Source organism: Mauremys mutica, unplaced genomic scaffold, assembly GCF_020497125.1.
Source record: "Mauremys mutica isolate MM-2020 ecotype Southern unplaced genomic scaffold, ASM2049712v1 Super-Scaffold_100434, whole genome shotgun sequence".
In the NCBI taxonomy this organism is placed as follows: Eukaryota; Metazoa; Chordata; order Testudines; family Geoemydidae; genus Mauremys; species Mauremys mutica.
In genome coordinates this window covers 191,836-214,399 of record NW_025423340.1, presented here as the reverse complement: position 1 = coordinate 214,399, position 22,564 = coordinate 191,836, and the positions used below count along the sequence as shown (strand labels likewise).

General features: G+C 52.0%; 3 non-coding genes across 3 annotated transcripts; all 3 read left to right on the top strand.

Moving 5' to 3' along the window:
• The first annotated feature begins 1,716 nt into the window (after window positions 1-1,716).
• Window positions 1,717-1,788, top strand: TRNAQ-CUG. Its single transcript has one exon. It is a non-coding gene; the product is annotated as a tRNA-Gln (tRNA).
• A 1,158-nt stretch (window positions 1,789-2,946) lies between these two features.
• TRNAK-CUU lies at window positions 2,947-3,021 on the top strand. Its single transcript has one exon. It is a non-coding gene; the product is annotated as a tRNA-Lys (tRNA).
• A 16,270-nt stretch (window positions 3,022-19,291) lies between these two features.
• Window positions 19,292-19,477, top strand: LOC123361274. The gene has a single exon (XR_006576136.1). It is a non-coding gene; the product is annotated as a U2 spliceosomal RNA (small nuclear RNA).
• Window positions 19,478-22,564: the final 3,087 nt, after the last annotated feature.

Below are 22,564 nucleotides of genomic sequence, written 5' to 3'. Positions count from 1 at the left end.
GGAGATGGTGGGACCAGGTCTCATCAGCGGGGAGGTGGCCACCCCACCATGCACCAGGCTGAGCCAGCAAGTGCGGCGTGTGCCCCACGGTGCCCCTACTCACTGCACATGGTGGTGGAGGGCAGTTACTGAGTTCAGTTGGTCTGGCAAATTTAGGGCTTGGCTACACTTGCAGAGGTAGAGCGCTGGGAGTGAAACCACAGCAGGGAAACCGCTGCCGTGTGTTCACACTGACAGCTGCAAGCGCACTGGAGTGGCCACATTAGCAGCTCTGGCAATGCCACAGAGAGCAGTGCAGTGTGGTAACTATCCCCGTGTGCAAGTGGCTGCAACGTGCTTTTCAAATGGGGGACGGGGGTGGAGTGTGACGGGGAGTGTGGTGTGTGTACGTGGGGGGAGCGACAGTGTGTTTGGGGGGCTGAGAGTGTGTCGGCATGCTGTCTTGTGTGTTCGGACAGCAGCAGACCCCCCCTCCTCACACACACTCACAACAGCAGCATTCCACACTAATGGTTGCTTTGTCCCGGAGCAGGTAAGCAGCCGGCTGTCAGAAACGGAGCTTTGAAAGGGGATCTCCGCATGCCTGCAGCCGATTTCAGAACAATGACCAGAGTGGGCACTTGACTTCAGGGGATTATGGGACATTTCCTGAGGCCAAACACAGTGCAGTGATGCAACACGTCATCCACACTGATGCCCGGGTATTTCAGCAAGGCTCAGCAAGCTTTATACTTCTCATGGAGGTGGATTACCAGGAGAGCTCCAGCTGCAGAGCCCAGGCGCTCCATGTGCCTTGCGAGTGTGGACACCTCAGGAGTTAGGGCGCCCGGGGCTGCTTTAATGCGCTCTAACTTGCAAGTGTAGCCAAGCCCCTAGACTATGTCACTTGTCTGACTTACTTGTGCTATTGTAATAAATACTATAGACGTGCAATGGTCAGAAATTGCACCAGCAGAGAAGTATATTGCAGGGAAATCATAAGGAAATTAAGAGTTTAAATTATCCTCCACATGTCCCGCGTCCCACTAAAATGAATCCAACCCACAGGGCACATGGGCAGAAGTATCGATGTCAGGATGCTACATTGTTAGCACAGTAAATGAAGCTGCAAAATAAATGATGTTTAAATGACCTCACTCTATTTTTTTACAATTCGGTATTAAGAGGTAATAGATACAGATGTACACCAGGCAGGGTCGTTTGGAGGATGAAGCCTTTATGCTTCCATCTCCCACCACTGTCAAGTTTGAGCCAATTAGGACAAGTCAGCAAATAAGAACAACCTCAGGTCTCAGTAACTGCTGCAGGTAGCAAAGTCCTACAGGGAGCAGTTTCTGGCACTACACCTGCCCAGCTCTGCTCCCCGGCTCTTCTCGGGCTCCTGCTCTCTCCTTAGCTCTGCCCCACTCTGGCCCAGGCAGTTCCAGCTCCCACGGAGGATGGGACCCCCTGGCCTGGTGACTCCCTCATTACACTGCCTGGCCTGTCAGTGCGGCTAACTTGGAGCTTTGGCCTCTCCCCATTGCCCAGGGGACTGTCAGTCTCAGGGTCCTGATTTCCCATTGGCCCTTCCCCCTTCTACTGGGACTGGGAACTAGCCAACCCCCCCCCCCCCCGACACACACACACACACTAAGTTTTAGTAAAGGGCCAAGAGCCCCTTACACAAGCCAGCCCCGTGGGGGTCACTGATGGCCAAAGAAGGGAGCATGAGCTGGTCCCATGGTGTAACGGGCAGCACTCAGGACTCTGAATCCTGCAATCTGAGTTCAAATCTCAGTGGGACCTTGTGGTAAAGCCTTGGAGCTCCCAGTGCTCCACTTCCCTGTCTCCAGCTGTGCAAGAGCCCTTTTTTCCCCTCCTGCTGGATGGGTCAGGGCTCTAGAACTGACACCTGAGGGTTGGGATTCTCACGGCTTCACCTGGTGCCCACAAGTCTGGCACTTGCCACTGTGCTTGAAGGAAACAGGGCTGGGCAGGTGGGAGCCCAGCACCTCTCCTCCTCTGGGCACCTAGAGCAGAGGCGGCTGGTGCTGACAGCTCCAAGGGAAGGCTTAAAAGCAGTGGAGGTCAGGGCAAGAGGAGGAGAGGACCATGCCTATGTGTGGCCAGCAGACAGCCACAGGGCCAGCCTGCTCCCTGCTGTGCTGAACCCCACTGAAGGCCACCCACAGGCCAGCATGCGGGGCGGCTGCTGATGCTCTGTGGCCAACATCAGAAGAGGGTAGGAAAGCAGGGCTGGGCCCCTGGTGGGGCCTCTTACCATTTCCACTCCAGGTGCTCACTTTGGAAGTGGAGCCGCCCATTTTCTTTGGCAAGTCAGGAAGGGCAAAGGCGAGACTGGAAGCACCTGGGGCTCATGCCCCAGCCTTTGTGACGCCCAACCCCCAACTCCTTCCCGGGGCTCTAGCTGAAGCCAGAGCATTGGCCTGAGCGGCCAAGAAGAGGTTCCAGCCCTGAAGGGAGCAGGACTTGCAGCACAAAGTGAGCACAACCACGAGGGGACTCAAATCCTGAATCATCCGATCCACAGGGAGATGCCTTATCCTTTAGGCCACATGATGAGGGGGTCTAAGCTCTTCTTTGGAAAAGCCGGACACTGTGTTTCTCAGGTCATCTGCTGAGGGGGCCAAGACGCTCTGGGCACAAGAAGTCGAGTTCCCAGCGAGACGTGAGAGTTAATTGTATGGGGCCAGGTGCAGGGCTTTGGCAGGGAGGCTCGGGCATGGGGGATTGAGGTGCAGCGGATGGACCGGCTGTCTAGGCACAGAGATTTAGTCTCCCTGAGGAGGAGGAGGAGGAATCCTGCTGACAGGCAGTGGCTGTGCAGAAAAAGAGGAGGGGTTCCTGGGACTTTTTTTGCCTCTCTTTTGCCTGCCTGCTCGCTCTTGCCTGCACACTGGGATAATCACTCTTGTAGTGAATGGTGAAGATGTTTCCTAACAAGCCCAGGTAGCTCAGTTGGTAGAGCATCAGGCTCTTAATCTGAGGGTCCAGGGTTCAAGCCCCTGTCTGGCTGCTCAGCTTTTAAGTTGCCTTGTATGCCAGGAGCCAAACTCTGTTCACAGCCACATGCAGATTCCCAGAAGCTGTGGCCATTTCCTGGAAAGGTTCCTTTCCTTAGCAAACAGGAGACAGGCCACATCCGCAGGTGCAGATAGCGCAGTCTCTGGCCCCCAGGAAGTGCTGTGGGGCCAGGTGCTGAGAAAGCCAGAGGGGGAGCAGCAGAGATGAGGGGAAGAGAGACAGAGAAGCAATGAGGACAGAGCACAAGTGTAAAGGGGGCATCTGGTCTGGCTATTGGGGCAAACTTCCCTGGTTTATACAAGACCCTGGTGGAATTGGCCAGTGGAAGGATCTGAGTCCCCACTCCCTTACCCAGAGGCTGCCTGACCTCGAGGACTGTTAGGATACAAAGATGCAGGCCAGTCTGCAAAGGCCTGTACTTTAAGAATTTAGGTGTATTTTTTATCACTTAGCTAGTTATAAAGATATAAAAGAAAGAATAAAAAATCACTGTCTGTCTGTGTAATGGCCTTCTCTTACTGTGACAGTCTGAGGCCTGGTTCTTCGGCTAAGCAGCAAAGGCAGCCATAAGCTGGGAAGTGTATGGTCACAACCTCACATTCCCAACTAGTCACACTGAAATAAGGTGCGATTGGGCTGTTAGGAATACAGTCCTGCCCTGATATTCCATCACCTCCAGAGAAAGGGAAACTTAGTTTGGTAGCATCCTGTCTGGCAAGAACTCACTCATCAATAGACACAGCTGGAAAACCCTTATGTCTGTATAGATGTAGTTGTGAAATCCTCCCTTCTGTATTGTTTTGTATGTTTATTTGCATGGTCTCTGTCTGGGTCTGTGATTGTTTCTGTCTGCTGTATAATTCATTTTGTTGGGTGTAACCAGTGAAGGAGGTGGAATATAACCATGTTACAGTATATCAGGACTGGTTAGTCTAGAGAAGGAGTGAGGGTGCCAGGCGGCGCGGCGGTCGGGGCCGCGTGGTGAGTGCCCCGCTGAAGCGCTGGCCACCCCCCTTCTCTCTCCCCCCGCTCCCTCCCCTTCCCCCCCACTAGACCGGGCGCGCACTGTGCAGCACAGGGAGTCCACTGGCTCCGGCCGCCCTGTGGGGTTTTTTGTTTTGTTTTTCCCCTGCTTTGCCGGCCGCGCCGTTGTCTTCCCCCCCATGCCCCTGCTTTGCTGCTCCAGCCCCACCGTTTTTGTGTTGTCCTCCGCCACTTTGCCGCTTCAGCCGCGCCGTATCCCCCCACACACCCCCGCTTTGCCGCTCCAGCTGCGCCGTATCCCCCCACACACCCCCGCTTTGCCGCTCCACCCGTGCCATTTTTTCCCCCCTGTTTTGTTGCTCCGGTGGCCCCACCCCATTTTTTTTTGCTTGGGGCGGCAAAAAAGCCAGAGCCGGCCCTGTCCACACCTGACTCCTGCCATCTCTACCCGGGCCTGACAAGCTTTACTTGTGTTTGGATTCTGCAAAGCAGAGGAGCAGGTGAGGTTTTCCTTGCAAGTTGTGTGTGAGTCAATCTTTGGCCAGGTCTGCACTACAAAGTTGTTTCAGCAGAATTATATTGCTCAGGTGTGTGAAAAACACACAACGCTCCCTCGGTCGGCAGCTTGTGGCCGGTGTACACACCGTGCAATGTCACGTCTGGCGACAAAACTGCCCTGTTTTGCTGACAAAATAAAACGACTTCGATGAGAGGGCTAGAGCTTTTTGCAGCAAACTTAAAGTGACAGAGGAGATGCTGCTGTTCATTATATCACCATAACTGGCCTCCTCCAGTATCCCACAATACCCGCCGTGAACTCGCCTGCCCTGCATTCCTGCTACAGAGCCATGGGCCCCTCCCCTTTCATCGCTCTGGGAAGTTCTGACAGCTGAGCCTGCTGCTCTGCTCCGGCAGCCAGGAGCAAATCACTGCTGTGGATGCTGCTCTCTCCTGCCCTGCGAACACAGAGCAGGGTGCTGGGAACTTCCTTACATTGGGGGGGGTGGGCACCGGCATTCGAACTGTGATGCCCCCATGACACCCCTTCCATCAAGGAGGCTCTTACCTTCTAAACAGGGACGTCTGTTTTCTAGTAAAATCACTAAAAGGGAAGGAGAAAACTCGAAAGAGGTTCCTCCTGGCGCTCACGTACGTGAACCCGAATACTCTCTCAGGCCTCAAAGAGAGACCTGGAGAAGGAGACTTGCTGAAGCAAAGCCACAGGGGTCTCTGAGGTTTCCCTGGCCCCTCACCCCTGTCCTGCCTGGCTGATGTCAGCATCTCTCTGTGAGGTCACCACCTCCCCACCACCTTTGACCAATAGTCTGAGGTCCTGCAAAAGGCCTTTGTGATGTCACTGCCACACCCCTCCCTTGCTGGGCTAATGTCCTGCCCCTGGCCAGGCACTTTGGAGGTTTGAGCTACTCCCTGTGGATCACCCCACTCAAGGAGCGTTCGTTCTAGGCAGCAAGCTGGCTAGACAGGGAAACATCAGACGCTGCTCCCAATGCTACACTCACTTTTTCTGAAATTAGTCGACTTTATGGCCAGAAGAGACCATTAGAGCATCTAATCTGACCCCCTGCATATCACAGGCCTCCTGTATGACACAATAGCTACTTTTGGGGGCAACACATTCCAGAAAGGCAGCTAGTCTTCATTGAATGACATCAAGAGATGGAGAATCCACCACTTTCCTTGGTAGCTTGTTCCTGTGGTGAATCATCCTCGCTGTTGAATATTTGTGCCTTAGTTGTAATATGAATTTGTCTCTTTTCACCTTCCAGCCATTGGGTCTTGTTATGCCTTTCTCTGCGAGATTAAAGAACCCTTCCATACCCAATCTTTTCTCTCCATTAAGGCACTTCAACACTTCAATGAAGTCACTTTTCATTCATGAAGGACCGCCCGCCGCCGAATTGCCGCCGAAGACCCAGAGTGGAAGAATCTCCGGAGGCCCGGACCCCACGAGAGTTTTCCAGAGCTCCCGGAGTTAGTGAAGGACCCCGCTCCAGGAGCCCCAAAAAACTCTTGTGGGGGCCCCTGCGGGGACCAGGGCAAATTACCCCACTTACTCCACCATCTGGGTGGCCCCGATGGGACCTGGAGCTACTATTATTTCAGGACTCCTGTGAGACCCTCAGCTGGTCGGTTTGCACTCTGCTCTTGGGACTCTCTCTCCTCCTCCCTCTCTGCTGCTCTCCTCCCCTAGACATTGAACCCAGCCCTTGCTGCTGCCAACATCAACTGGCAGAAGGGCCTATAAGTCCCCTGCCTGAGGGGAGGCCAACGCATGTGGTCGGCCATAAGCAATATGATATTTTCTGTCTTATTCTCTATCCCTTTATTAATGATTCCCAAGATTCTCTTTGCTTTTTTGCCCGTCGTTGCACACTGAGTGGATGTTCTCAGAGAACTATCCGCAGTGACTCCAAAATCCCTCACTTGAGTGGCAACAACTATTTTTGGCCTCGTCATTTTATATGTATAGTTGGGATTATGTTTTCCACTTTGCATTTATCAACAAATCTGTCATTTTGTTGCCCTTTCACCCAGTTTTGTGAGCTCTTTTAGTAACTCTTCGCAGGCTGCTTTGGACTTAACTTTCCTGAGTAGTTTTGGATCATCTGCAAATTTAGCCACCTCGCTGTTTACCCCTTTTTCCAGATCATTTATGAATATGTTGAATAGCACTTGTCTCAGACCCCCTGGGGAACACCACTATTGACCTCTCTCCATTTTGAAAACTGACCATTTATTCCTACCTTGTAACCAGTTATTTACCCATGAGAGGACCTTCCCTCTCATCCCATGAGAGTGTAATAGAGCAGCATAGGGCTTCCTTGGAGGGGGAGTGAACTGAGAATATATCAGGGGGTCGTGCATATTTACTGTCCTGGTGAAAAAGTGTGTCTGATACTCAGTCTTTGCTGCTCCTGTCGGCTGTGACTGCTGAGGACATTTTCCTTCTCTCCTCCAGGGTCTCCCTTCTGCCAGAGTCTCAAAAAGTCCAGCTGCCCTGCAGACTATGGCAGAGCAGTTTGGTAATAGGCTGCAGGACTCACGACATAAGAATGTAGCTGCTGTAGCACCTTGACTGTCCATGGGCCAAATCCTGCAGCCTTGGCAGCCCTGGATAACCTCCCACTGATGGTGATGGGAATTGAGCCTTTGTAACTAGCTGCTGGTACCTGAGGTCTCAGCCATGGATTAAACTGGTGGCAAACACAGCTTCAGCCAAAGCAGTGAAGGTGTAAGTGAAAGAGCAAAGCCGGCCATCCGGGGAGCTGCTGCAGTCCCGTCACCACAGCTGGAAGGGAGAAGAGGAAAAACTCCCTAAAGTGCTGGGAGCAGCCCTGAGAAAAGGAAGTTTGTCAGTGAGATCAGTAGCAATAACTATGAAATGAAGAAGTGCTTTGTCCTCTGTGCCGACATGGCTGAATTGTGTTACTTTACTGTGAGAATAAGCTTTAAAATATCCTGCTCTAATTTCAGGATGGGTCTGTAACCATAAATGGACTCTGTGGGAAGTGGCCTCTGGATAGTGATCTTTGGGCAGAGCTGGCTGAAGAGCCTTCCTACTCACCAGGAGATCCTGGCTTGGCCTGACAGTTCTTCCTTGCTGAACCTGGCTTTTCTGTCAGGCTCCTTTCTTTTATTTCTTCTCATGAAAAGAAAAGACCTCACTGCACAATCCTTGTAAGTGCTTGTTCAAGACACAGAGACCCTCCCTTGCAGCTAAGTCTTGGAAAGTGTTAAGTGGTAAATCTGGAGCTGATGGAAAGGTTACCATGACTCAGAGTTGAGCTGAAGCTGCTGTGACTGAAACACAGAGCACTAATCAGTATCTGATCACAGCAGCTGCTTGGAGAAGCACATGTTAGAAGCCCTCTGTCAGCTCAGCTGTGGCTTTCTGTGCACTGAGCCAGCCTGCTCAAGGTCTGCAAATCTTGAGGGAAATGGGGAACATTTTTACTTTGGAATTTGAAGGTTTAGTCTTGGACCATCAAGTAGAATGGTTGCAAATGTCTTCTTGGGGAAGGCACCATGGCTTAGTAGGCTAAAGCCCCTCTCTAGTAAACAGGAGATCCTGGGTTCAACTCCCAGTGGTGCCTTGTTCTATAGCTGTTGTCTCCTCTGCTCACATTTTCCTGTGCCTTCCTAGGAAACAAAAGAGACCTCCCTTGACAATCCAAGTAATTGCTTGTGAAGGAAAAGGCTTCTTTCCAGCAGAGCGTTGGAGAGAATCAAATCCTCAGTCTGGAGTTGATCAAAAGGCTATTGGCATTGGCAAGGAGGTTGCTCCGGCTGCAATTTGCTGTGACAGGAGACCCTGTGTCATGCGCCGATGCGATTCGCTGGGGATATCTGTGCACAGAGCCCCTTCTAGAGGGTTCTCTGCAGGGCTTGCAGGAAATGGAGAATTACTGTCCTTTCACCTTTCATGTTAGTGTTGATGAAAAATGGAGCAATTAGGGGAGAAGTCCCAGAGCGTGGCACCATGGCAGAGCTTGCCAAGAGAGCTGCTGGATAAAGAGCAGATTCAGGATCCAGCATCCAGTGCTGCCTTGCTGAACGTGCCTCCTCTTGTCACCTTTTGGTCAATCTTTTTTGTTAACGGAGAAGCTCGACTCTGGCTAGCTATACAAATGCTTGCAAAAGAAACAGGTCTTTTTGCTTACAACTGTCAAAAGGAGGCTTTGGATAAACATGGAAACAAGGTCAAGGTCACTGTAACTCATCTTGCATGTGCAGTTGTTGAAGCTACAAGGCAGAGCACTAAGCACAGTATTACCACGGCTGGTCACAGCAGGATCTCTGTGTGGTGAGATCCGTGGGGTACAATCCTAAACTGTGGAACTGCTCTGTCCTCTTATCTCTCCAGCCTGGGCTGTGTCTTACAATGCTGCACTAGTGACAAGCAGCAAAACCCCCTCCATGTGCTGTGATCACTCAGCCAACAACATGCAGCAATGCACCCAACTAAGTGGCATGAATGCTCTATATGCCACTCCTCAATTATACATAGCGAGACACCAGCATATCTCCCCAGCCCTCAGCCTTGCACCTCAGAAATGTACCCTCTTACACTGCTCAAAACCTCTTGAAAAGTGCAAGCTCATTAATTAATTCACCACTTCCTCAAAAAGAAAGTGAACATGCACCAGCCTTTTTAATTTGAGCAGCTTTCCCAAGCACTTTGGACAATTTCACAAGTAAGTATAAAACATTAAAATAAGTTTATTAACTACAGAAAGATAGATTGTAAGTGATTATAAGTGTTAGGCAGAGAGGTCAAAGCTGGTTACGTAAATGAAAATAGAATCTTAGTGTGACATTCTAGACCTTTGGGGGAGCGGCTGTAACCCCCATATTCCTCATTTTCATATAATCATAGAATCATAGAATCTCAGGGTTGGAAGGGACCTCAGGAGGTCATCTAGTCCAACCCCCTGCTCAAAGCAGGACCAAACCCAACTAAATCATCCCAGCCAGGGCTTTGTCAATCCTGACCTTAAAAACCTCTAAGGAAGGAGATTCCACTACCTCCCTAGGTAACCCATTCCAGTGCTTCACCACCCTACTAGTGAAAAAGTTTTTCCTAATATCCAACCTAAACCTCCCCCTCTGCAACTTGAGACCATTACTCCTTGTTCTGTCATCTTCTACCACTGAGAACAGTCTAGATCCATCCTCTTTGGAACCCCCTTTCAGGTAGTTGAAAGCAGCTATCAAATCCCCCCTCATTCTTCTCTTCTGCAGACTAAACAATCCCAGTTCCCTCAGCCTCTCCTCATAAGTCATGTGCTCCAGCCCCCTAATCATTTTTGTTGCCCTCCGCTGGACTCTCTCCAATTTATCCACATCCTTCTTGTAGTGTGGGGCCCAAAACTGGACACAGTACTCCAAATGAGGCCTCACCAGTGCTGAGTAGAGGGGGATGATCACATCCCTTGATCTGCTGGAAATGCCCCTACTTATACAACCCAAAATGCCATTAGCCTTCTTGGCAACAAGGGCACACTGTTGACTCATATTCAGCTTTTCGTCCACCGTAACCCCTAGGTCCTTTTCTGCAGAACTGCTACCCAGCCATTCGGTCCCTAGTCTGTAGCAGTGCATGGGATTCTTCCGTCCTAAGTGCAGGACTCTGCACTTGTCCTTGTTGAACCTCATCATATATCGTGATCTTACATATAGAGCATGACTTGTAAGGTATCAGGGGAAAGGATATGATCTGCTGAAAGTCATTTCTCTACCCATTCATGCATATGAAGTTATAAGAATTGTGTAGTATGGTTGTCACTATGCTGTAAGCAGTGATGAACTGCCAAAATATTAACAACCGGTTCCCTCCTTCTCACCTCACGAGGGGGGTCGTGCCCCCCCGGGAGCTCATGCCCCATCCAACCCCCCATGTTTTTTACACCCCCCCCAGGACCCCTGACCCATCCCCCCCTTTCCCTGTCCCCTGACTGCCCTTTGCAGCCCCATCCAACCCCTCCTCTCATTCTTGATGGCCCCCCGGGACCCCTGCCCCATCCAACCACCCCTTCTCTCTGTCCCTGAGTGCCCCCACCACCTCATCCAACCCCTGCTCCTTCCTGATTGCCCCCCGGGATCCTTGCCCCCATTCAATCCCCCTGTTCCCTGCCCTCTGACCGCCCTGACCCCTATCCACCCCCCCACAACCCAGCGAATACCCCCTGCCCCCTTACCACACTGTCTGGGGCCGGGACCTCAACCGGCCCTGCGGGGCCCGAATCCCCGGGCCGGGCCGGCACCGGGGCCAGAGCCGCTCCGCCGGCACCGGGGCCGGAGCCGTGGGGCCCGACTCCCCGGGCCGGGCCCGAGCTGGGGGTGCTTGGCTGGGACCGGGCTGGGGCACTCGGCCAGGGCCAGAGGGAGCCATTCCACCCCTGTGCCCAGCTTACCTGCCTGCTGCTTTTTTCTGGCTTCCCGTGAACATTTGATTCGCGGGAAGCAGAGGAGAAGGAGGGCGGAGCATTCAGGGGAGAGCGGGAGGTGAGCTGGGGCCGGGCAGACAGCTGCCTGAGCCTTTGTTAAATTTAAAAGCTTTTTAGAGCCGGTTGTCCTGGAACCACCAGTTCTAAAAAGGCTTCTAAACTTAACAACCGGTTCTTGTGAATGGGTGTGACCTGGCTGGAGCTCACCACTGGCTGTAAGTTGGGGAATCAGCCACCACCTGCATGAGGCCACACAGGGGGAATTGCTCAACCTTGCTTGGAAAGACACATGGTGCTGGGCCCCCATCCATCTGAAGTCTTCGGTGTCACAGTGACCCAAGGTGTGTGCACAGAATGGGGACGGTGGGTGGGTGGGTGGATGAATTGATTTCTGCATGTGTTTGTGTGGTTTTCTGCAAGGGTTTTGTGTGGGGAGGGGTGTTATTACAGATCTGGGGGTTGTGTTTGTGGCTGTGCAAATGTGTGTGTGTTCATGTGGCTAGATTTGTGCATGTGTTTGCATCTGTTAGTAGTTGTGTTGATGTTGGCTGGATTATGTGGGTGTTTGTGTATATTAGCAATTGTGTGTGTGTGTGGCTGGATTCATGCATGTGTTCGTGTATGTTTGCAATTATGTGTGTGTGTGTATGTGTGTGCGAATGCTCAGCTGCCCTCTGCTGGTGCAACAACCGTTTCTCTATATGTCCCAGCCCCCATACCGTCGACCCCGGTGGTGATTTCCCCATCTTACAAGGGCTGGCTGGCCTGACACTTAACCCCTCTGTGAAGTGTGGTGGGGGCTGCAGCTCACCCCCTGTGGGGCAGAAGGGCCCAGGTGTGGGACACTGGGCTCCGATGCACCTGGAGAGCAACTCAGGTGAGGTGGGGCAGGGCATGTGGTGTCCGTTCTGCGTTGCCTGGTGCTGGGCCACTGCACAATCCCCAGCCACGCCGCACAGCGCGCCCCGAGAGGGGGCATGGGGGCCAAGCAGACGATCCAGCATGAGGGGGGTGAGGATGTGTGGTTGGGGGGAGGAAAAGCCTTGGGCTGCACTGGGGGAGTGCAGAGCAGGGGTGACACCCCAGAAACCTGCAGCAAAGGGATGGACAGGTGGGGTGGGTGGATAGAAGAGGCAGCGGGACTAAAATCTAAAAGGGGAGTGTGGGGTCTGGTGGTCAGAACGGGGGAGGGGGGTTGGTGGTCAGAATTCCTGGGTTCTATCTCCAGCCCTGGGAGGGGAGTGGGAGCCAGTGGTTAGGGTGTGTGTCAGGGGGAGAGCCAGGACTCCTGGGTTCTCTCCCTGGCTCTGACTCTCTCTTGTGCAATCCCTCGGCAGTTACCCAACTCGCCAGCGTGTGGGAGCGAGGGGCTGGGGCTGGGTTGTGACACAGCCCAGAGTCCTGTGCTGCCCCTTTGTTACCCAACCCGGGGCAGGGTGGGGGATGGCCTGGGAGACCTGCTAAGAAAGGCGCTTCTGGTGGGTCTGTGTGTGGGTCACGCTGCCCCCGGCTGGATAGACCCCTCTAGGTCAGAACCAGTCTCACCCCTTGTCCTTCCTAACTGCCCCCCCAGGACCCTTGCCCCCATTCAATTCCCCTGTTCCCTGCCCTCTGACCACCCCCAGTCCCGACCCTAATCCACCCCCCGCCCTCTATCCAACACCCTCTCCCTGCTCCCTGTCCCCCTTACCCTGCTGCCTGGAGATGGGGGTGTTAGGCCTGAATAAAGATGTAGCACAAAACCAGTTATGCCAACCTGACTAAAATCAGGCTAGCAGAGGTTTCTGGGAAAACCCAGAGTGAAATACTGACAGACACCATTGTCTCACAAAGCCCTGGGAAAGAGCAAGATAAGTGAGGGGGCTGGTGCCAGCTGTGTTGTGTTAAGACACAGTGTTTGAAGGACCGATAAGAAACACAAGCATCTCACAGTTCTGACTAACTCCCTGGTTTAGTGTTCGGTGTGTTTTTAACTCCCTCACATTCCTAACCTTTGGCGCTTGTTGAGATATTAATAATATAATGCTGTAGAGATTAGGCATGCGTATATATTAAAAGGTGTCTAATTTCTAGTTGTTAGACAAAGGGGGTGGATTGCTTAAGTAAATGATTTATGACGTAATAAAACTGTCTATATAAGCTATACTAAGCTGTAAAGGGGGGGCTGGTTCTTTTCGGATACGAGCTGTTCTTTACTGATACGTGCACTTGTCAATAAAGAACAGCTCGTATCCTGGCCGGGGACGCGCGGCACCTAGAGCCCTCCTTGTGCCCCCCGCCAGCTCACCTGCAGGAAGCTGCTGCTTCCTTCTCAGCCCTCCCAGGCTTCCCGCGCTAACAGCTGATTGGCGGGAAGCCTGGAGGGGGAGGCAAAGCTGGAGCCAGGTGAGCTGGGACTGGGGGCAGGGCGCGGCGCTGCTGGAACCTTTGTTAAATTTAAAAGCCCTTTACAACCGGTTATAAAAGGGTTTCTAAATTTAACAACCGGTTCGCATGAACCGGTGCGAACCGGCTGCAGCTCACCACTGGATCCAGCCCTATAGACCTGTAGGGGCAGGGAGATACTGGGGCCAGGAGGGGAGAAGGGGGGTTGGCAGAGACCCAGCCCGGGGTGCAGCGGAAATGGGCTGGTTTGGAGGGAGCTGGGGAGGAGAAGAGACACAGGGCAGGACACATGTTGGGACAGGGAAACTGAGTCACTCCGAATACATGCGGAGCAGGGCAGGGCGGAGGCAGATCATGCTGGTCCCAGGGTAATTTCAGGGGGTTCTGATTCCCCACTCAGCCGGGGGGCTCCCCTCTGGGCTGAGGAGCCCTGGGGTGGGGCGGGTGCAGGGGCTGTGTGTGTGTGTCAGGCTGGGGGAGCTGCCTGGGCAGAGGGGCTGGAACTGGGGGGGCTGCAGCAGCCCCTGGCTTGACGTGGTTTCCATCACACCCAGGGGTTACAGTTGGTTCAGTGGCTCAGCACCCCCCACTATACAGATTGTTCTGGCACCACTGGCCTAGGGTCACCGTCTAGTGCCCTTTGCCGCCCCGCTCAGGGCCTGGCTGGCTCTCCTAGAGCAGGGCGAGCGCCCAGCTCTCCTGGGGCAGGGCTGGCGAGAGCTCTGGACAGATACTAACAGCGCCGGGGAGCCTGGACGAATATTAGTGGGACAGAGGAGCCTGGGGCAGTTTTATCAGAGAGCAGAAATGAATCCCGAACACAGCACCGGAGCTGCAGTGCTCAGCGCGTGGGCCTGGCTCTCCTGCACAGTCTCCCTGCACCCCCTCGTGGCATAACAAGTTCCCTGCAGAGAAGCAGAGGTGCGGGAACGAGAGCTGCGGCAGGGGCTGCAGCACCCCCATGTCTCACTGAGCAAAGCTCCAGGTGCTGTGGGAACAAAGCCAGCATTATTGTGCGATTCCAGAGAACCCCTGAGCTGTGCTGCCCCTGTGTAGTGTGAGCGGGAATTGCACGTTTTCACACTGCTTGTGAATACGAGGGCCAGTGCAACCATTTAGGTAAACTAGGCGGCCACCTAGGGCGCCTAGTGGTTGGAGGCGCCTAAAAGCCCCCTCAGGCGAGGAGGTGGAGCTGAGGTGAGCTGGGTGGGAAGATGCGCGGGGAGGGCTGCCCGCAGTAATGGGGGGTTGGGGGCGCACAGGGGAACAGCTCCCCACCCCAGCTCACCTCCACTCTGCCTCCTCCGCCGAGCACACAGCCCAGCTCTAATTCTCCTCCAGTCGGCACCGCAAGCCTGGGAGGGGAGGAGAATTAGAGCGACCTCCAGCGTGCTCAGTGGAGGAGCCGAGGTGAGCTGGGGCGGGCTCCCCAGGCAGGGTTAGCTGCCGTGGGGGGGGGGGCCGCGGGGGAGAGGGGTTAGCTGTCACAGTGAGTGGAGTAGCTGCTGCTGGGGGGCTGAGTTAGCTGCCATGGGGGGGGGGGCAGGGTTAGCTGGGTGGGAGGGTGCAAGGTGGAAGTTTCACCTACGGTGCAAAATTTCCTTGCACCTGCCCTGGGGCTTTCCGCACCCCTGACAGGCTGATTAGACACCTGCAGCCAATCAAGGCAGAGCTACTCAGGGCACCTGGGTTTAAAAAGGAGCTCACTTCAGTTTGTGGTGTGCATGTGAGGAGCTGAGAGGGAGAGTGTGTGCTGTGCTGTGCTGTGCTGTGCTGTGCTGTGCTGTGCTGTGCTGTGCTGTGCTGTGCTGTGCTGTGCTGTGCTGTGCTGTGCTGTGCTGTGCTGTGCTGTGCTGTGCTGCTGGAGGACTGAGGAGTACAAGCATTATCAGACACCAGGAGGAAGGTCCTGTGGTGAGGATAAAGAAGGTGTTTGGAGGAGGCCATGGGGAAGTAGCCCAGGGAGTTGTAGCTGTCACGCAGCTGTTACAGGAGGCAGGGCCCTGGGCTGGAACCCAGAGTAGAGGGCAGGCCTGGGTTCCCCCAAACCTCCCAACTCCTGATCAGACACAGGAGGAGGTGACCCAGACTGTGGGTTCCACCAGAGGGGAAGATCACTGAGGTGAGAAAATCTGCCAATAAGTGCAGGACCCACCAAGGTAGAGGAGGAACTGTTGGGACAGGGAAACTGAGTCACTCCGAATACATGCAGAGCAGGGCAGGGCGGAGGCAGATCATGCTGGTCCCAGGGTAATTTGGGGGGTTCTGATTCCCCACTCAGCCGGGGGGCTCCCCTCTGGGCTGAGGAGCCCTGGGGTGGGGCGGGTGCAGGGGCTGTGTGTGTGTGTCAGGCTGGGGGAGCTGCCTGGGCAGAGGGGCTGGAACTGGGGGGGCTGCAGCAGCCCCTGGCTTGACGTGGTTTCCATCACACCCAGGGGTTACAATTGGTTCAGTGGCTCAGCACCCCCCACTATACAGATTGTTCTGGCACCACTGGCCTAGGGTCACCGTCCAGTGCCCTTTGCCGCCCCCCTCAGGGCCTGCCTGGCTCTCCTAGAGCAGGGCGAGCGCCCAGTTCTCCTGGGGCAGGGCTGGCGAGAGCTCTGGACAGATACTAACAGCGCCAGGGAGCCTGGACGAATATTAATTGGACATAGGAGCCTGGGGCAGTTTTGTCAGAGAGCAGAAATGAATCCCGAACACAGCACTGGAGCTGCAGTGCTCGGGGTGTGCGCCTGGGTCTCCTGCACAGTCTCCCTGCTGTAGCCCTGAGGATTAATCTGTTGGTCTGTATAAAATGTCTTTTTGATAAAAGTGTGTAGGCTGCATAGATTAATAGGAATTTGCAATAGCTGTAACACAAGATACCTAGAAACTTCTAAGCCAGACATCCTGGCCTATTTCCTCTGTGACGCTGAAAGCAACCTTTAAGACCCTTACTCAGAAAAGTAATAATAGGAGACAAACCTACGCAAATGTCTAGGGACTTTTTGAATGTCTGCTAACCTTTCACCTAGTTAGGGTAAAAGGAGGGTATTTTTGACCACAAATGTAACACGTACACCCGCAAGCTACTATATAGCTGTCATTAGTACGCACACAAAAGGTCAGCCAATGAAAACAGGTACCCTCACCTTTCCATGGGGGAAAGACAAATTTGGGCATAGGAGGAAGGATTTCTCCCTATAAAAGGTGTGACAATCCACCATTAAGGCAGGCGATCCATCTCTCTGTTTCCTTGTCGTCTCAACCTGCTTCGAAGCCTCTTTCTCCTACGAAAGCTGTCAATACTAAGTCGTAGTATTAATTCTTTTCAAAGTTGTGAGTATGAACAAATTCTTATTTCTGCTAGAGCATTTAGGTTAAAAAGAGAGTTTTACTCATAACCAGTCTCTTTATAACTTCCTCTATCAATAGGTGTGAACAACACCCTCTTTGCTGCAGAGTGCATTTAGAACTGTATAATATCATCTCATATCTCTTAAAGAACTGTGATATTTTGTAACTTTGTAATCAAACTGCTTTTAACATTTTACATTTACTTCTTGTTTTATTGATTTTAAATAAAAGGTCTTGTTTGACTAAACTTCGTCTCAGTGTAATTTCCTGTTATATACCCCAATCTCCTTGTATTAAATTCTGTGAAGCCTGATTCAAGACGAACTTTATCTTCTGATCACACATATTGGCGAGCCATATCCATATTATTAATATTTATCACTTATTATTAACATTCTTATTTAATTAGAAAATTAATTATTAACTAAAACCAAATTGAGTGGATAAATTCCACTGTCCCTACTAACCCTCCCCAAATCAGGCTACACTGCACCCCCTCATGGCATAACAAGTTCCCTGCAGAGAAGCAGAGGTGCGGGACCGAGGGGTGCAGCGGGGGCTGCAGCACCCCCATGTCTCACTGTGATACACTCCAGGTGCTGTGAGAACAAAGCCAGCATTATTGTGCGATTCCAGAGAATCCCGGAGCTGTGCTGCCCCTGTGCAGTGTGAGCGGGAATTGCACATTTTCACACTGCTTGTGAACACACCTGGGTACAGTTCACAGGCTTTCAGCACCCCTGACAGGCTGATTAGAACACCTGCAGCCAATCAAGGCAGAGCTAATTAGGGCACCTGGGTTTAAAAGGAGCTCACTTCAGTTTGTGGTGGGCATGTGAGGAGCTGGGAGCAAGAAGTGCAAGGAGGTGAGAGGGAGAGGCTGTGCTGCTGGAGGACTAAGGAGTACAAGCGTTATCAGACACCAGGAGGAAGGTCCTGTGGTGAGGATAAAGAAGGTGTTTGGAGGAGGCCAGGGGGAAGTAGCCCAGGGAGTTGTAGCCGTCACGCAGCTGTTACAGGAGGCACTATAGACAGCTGCAATCCACAGGGCCCTGGGAGTAGAGGACGGGCCCAGGTTCCCCCAAACCTCCCAACTCCTGATCAGTCACAGGAGGAGTTGACCCAGACTGTGGGTTCTACCAGAGGGGAAGATCACTGAGGTGAGCAAATCTGCCAATAAGCGCAGGACCCACCAAGGTAGAGGAGGAACTTTGTCGCAGCCTCTAATTGCAGCATTTTTAAACGATCTGCATGCTGCTTGTGGGCTCCTAACACTTGCCACAGCAGCTCCTTTTAACTTCCATTCAACCATCTGTACTTATGCCGATAGGTCGACTTTAGGTCTTTAACTTTGATTGGTAGCTGAGAAGATGGTAAACTGGACAGAAACCTCTTCATTTCCTTGTTATTTCCTGACTTCTTTATTCATTGCCTTTTCCTTATTTCCCAGCAGATTGACTGGATCTGGGTGCTAGCAGGGGGCCCTGACGGGCTCCTTATTTTCTGATTTCTTTCGGAAGCATTGAACTTGCCAGGGCACAGTCAGATTCTGGATGCTCATGGAAATGTAACACCTCATGCTCAGCTTTAGTTCTGTTTCTCAGCTCTTTTGTAAAATCAATCTTTAGGCTGACATGTAGCATCCTTGCATTAGGAGATGACTAATTAATAAGACCATAAACCTTGGAAATCAAATGTAACCTGAAGTCCACAGAAGAGCCCGAAAGGCCATTGGGGAGTGGAGTGCAAGTTGAGGAAGACTTCCCTGCCCAGCTTCTCTCTCAATTCTCGTTTTCCTGGATTGAGCGCAAAAGTCGGGAATCAGCTCAGGGTAGGGTTATACCACATGTGTGCAGTGGTTAGACAAGGAACTGGACTGGTATGGAGCAAAACTCTTATGTGTGCCTGATGACTGTACGTTTGGGAAGGAGCAGAAAAGAGCATTGGGGCTGCGGTATAGCGCTTGCATACACTTTCTTTGGCCTGTTTTGCTGTAAGAGTTAACAGTGAGAGATTGTTAGTCACAGGTCAGTGGGTGGGTTTATGCAAATTAGAAGCGTACAGGGAAACCAGCAAGAGGAAGGAGGCTGAAAGACTTCTCTGTCTGAACAGAATTGTGTGTTAAGGGCTCTTGCTTTGAATTCTTCCAGTGGAGTCATTTCGGGGAAGTGATCATCACTTAGTTACCTAGTTATCAAAGCCTCGTGAATGGTGTTTGGTGTGTGTCTGGGAGCTCCTCGTGCTGAAGTAGAAAGCAGTGGGGGAAGAGCGGCTGCCTACTATCCGAGACTCTCAGTATCACTTCTTGGCTCCTTAAAGCTAAGATCAAGCGTGAGGGTCATCCTATCATCATTACCCAGTCTGCTCATTTATTCATGCCCACGACTATCCAAAACCTGTTTGTATGAGTGATGTACCCTCACTGTTTACTGGCTGTACCCTGGACTCATCTACTGTATACCCCGCATTGGGGACATGATAGACTGTGTGTATGTATATGCTGTCCAATACCAAACGCTAACATCCCCCTACAACCTGTATGTTACCCCCAATGACACAATAACTGATGCTTCAAACACTTTATATCGATTATTTTTAAATATTCTCTAATAAACTTTAAATCTGTTCTTATCAGTTTAATATCTGATAGGTCCTTTATTTGAGGACTGTATGTTAAATTGATTTTTGAAACAAGGGGATGGAATAGGAGCTTGCTCTGTCCACCCCATGCACTGACCTGGTATTGCAGTGTCTCCAGGACCAATGCTTCTCCTTCAAAGGAGAATTGTCTGGTTAGAAAAGCAGAAAAAGTTTCACTCTAAAGATACTGATTTGAGAATATTTTTTAAAGTAGTTGAAAAATCAGGTCTCTTTAGCACTTTAGTTTCTTTATGACAACATATTGTTAAAATTTCTTGGGAGTGTTTTCTGAGTCTACAGCTGTGAGTTTCTCTGTCTTGCTAGACGATTGTTTTAAAAACTGAGATTCTTCTATTTGCTGTGAGTCTTTTCAACAACATGAGGGATGAATGCTTTCCAGACTGAGGGGCTGTTTGGGAGATGGTTGGTTTGGGGTGGGGGGGTTGTGTGTGTGGGGGGGGGAGACACAGATTGGTAATATTCGAGGTCACATGTATATCAATAACTGCATGAGTTACATAGACTTCTCCCCACCCAGCCTACATTCCATGTATCTTGACTGAGCCTGTCGCCCACCATCCCAGAGCAGAAGCCTGAAGCCTGAGCCCCACCGCACGTGGGAAGGTGGGGAGCTCCCGCTGGTTGCCTGCTCCTACAGTGTTTATGACTCCAGAACGGGGTAGGGACCAGCCCCTGCAGGCAGCCGGGGGAAAGAGCCGCTGCTTTGCTGCCCCCGACTCCCCCTCAATTACAGCCCAGGAGGCTGTGGCCACAATTAAAGCCCCTGGTGGCCACATTTGAGAAATGCTGGAGCTTCATAGTAAACAAATCCCAGTAGGTTTGTCACACCCCGTCCCCCACCCTTCCCCCACCCTGGGGATTTCCTGCCCTCTCCCACGCAGACCAACCTTCCTGGAAGTTCCCACCCCCTATGTATTTACTGCCCTTTCTCCCCGCAAAGGGAACCTCCAAGCAACTCCCTGATAATCCCTACCTCAACTGGCTCCACTGCAGCCATTTCCCTTCCCCGGCCCCTGGAAGGACGGAATGAGGTGGAGCAAAACATGGATGTTGCGCTGCAGCCTGTTAGGGCAAAAAGGGCAACTGGGGACATGTCAGAACAGGAAATAATTTCACAGCACAATTCCCCCCAGGCTCTTTCCCTGCACACAGATATTCTAGCTTGTCCTGCATGTGACAGAAAAATTCAAATCTAGGGTTGTCCATTAATCACAGTTCACTTACGCAATTAACTTTAAAAAAATCATGATTAATCTCAGTTTTAATCACACTGTTAAACAATAGAAAACCAATTTAAATTTATTATATTTTTGATGTTTTTCTACATTTTCAAATATATTGATTTCAATTACAACACAGGATACGAAGTGTACAGTGCTCACTATATATAGTTATTACAAATATTTACACTGTAAAATATAAAGTACTGTAGTGCAATCTCTTTATCATTAAAGTGCAACTTGCATATGTAGATTTTTTTTTTTTGTTGCATAAGTGTGCTCAAAAAGAAAACAATGTAAAACTTGTAGGATTGGCTCACTGCTGCTCCTACAACACTACATTGTTGCACTCAAAAAGAAAACAATCAGTCCTGCTTCTTGTTCAGCCAATCGCTAAGACAAACAAGTTTGTTTACATTTACTGGAGATAATGCTGCCCTTGTCTTATATACGTCACCTAAAAGTGAGAACAGGCTCTCTCATGGCACTTTTGTAACCAGCGTTGCAAGGTATTAACGTGCCAGATATGCTAACATCCATATGCCTTCATACTTCAACCACCATTCCAGAGGACGTGCTTCCATGCTGAAAACACTCGTTAAAAAAAATTGCATTAATTTGTGACTGAAGACCTTGATGAAGAACTGTGTGTCTCCTGCTCCATGGTTTTATCTGCATTCTGCCATATATTTTGTTTTATGGCAGTCTTGGGTGATGACCCAGCACATGTTCACTTTAAGAACACTTTCACTGCAAATTTGACAAAACGCAAAGAAGGTAAAATGTGAGATTTCTAGAGACAGCTACAGCGCTCGAGCCAAGATTTAAGAATCTGAAGAGCCTTCCAAAATCCAAGAGGGACGAGGTGTGAAATGTTGTCAGAAGTCCTCAAAGAGCAACACGCTGATGCAGACACTACAGAACCTGAACCACTAGACAGGAAAATCAATCTTCGGTGGGTGGCATCTGACTCAGATGAGGAATATGAATGTACTTTGGCTCGTTATCGAGCAGTACCTGTCATCAGCATGGAAGCACGTCCCTGGCCTCTGATTGCTAGAAGCTGGGAGGGGAGAACAGGGGCTGGATCTCTCCATGGCCGCCTGGTCTGGTCACTCCCTCTGAAGCCCATAGCCAGGGCCAGCCTTAGGGGTGGGTGCCACCAGGGCATTGCCCAGGGGTACCATGGTCAAGGGCGGTGCTGTACGGTAGCAGAGAGGTGTGTGCTGCTGGTGTAAAGTCAGAAACTGCTCCCGGCTGGCAGGGGAGCGCTGCTTGGGGTGGTGCCCAGATTTCTCCCTGCTCCCTCCCGGCATAGGAACATGGTGGGAGGGAGGGGAAGAGAAGGGGGAGATAGCGGTGATGAGCGGATACTGCTCCCCCCAATGTTCCTCCGTGCCCCCCTAACCTCAGATCACCTTCCCCACCTGGGCGGCTGCTCTCTGTCCTCCCCTTATGCAGCCCAGGTGGGGAAGGTGACCTGGATGCAGGGAGCCCTGATGTCGCTCCTTGCTCCCCCTCTCACAGCCCCCTAGCGATGTGCGGAGGAGCAGTGTTCAGGGGCGGCGGGGGGAGCGAGCAGCAATGCCAGCTACTCTGTGCATCCAGGTCAGTTTCCCCAAGTGGGCACAGGAGGGGGGGCAGGGGTTAGGGGAAAAGGGGTCTCAGTGCAGAGATTAGGGGTGTGGGAGGAGGCAGGGGTTAGGGGTGCAGAGGTTGGGGTGCAGGGGTTAGGGGCACTGGAAGGGGCACAGGGTTAGGGGTGCAGAGCTTGGGGGCACCAGAGGGGGTTCAGTGGTTGGGTGCCAGAGGGGGAGCGCAGGGGTTAGGGGGACAGGAGGGGCCACAGGGGTTAGGGGTGAAGTTTAGGAGGCAGGGTGAGGGGTGCAGGAGGGGGATGCAGGAGGGGGTGTAGGGGTGCCAGAAGTCACAGGTTTAGGGTTCGGGAGGCACAGGGTTAGCAGTGTAGGGGGCACAGGG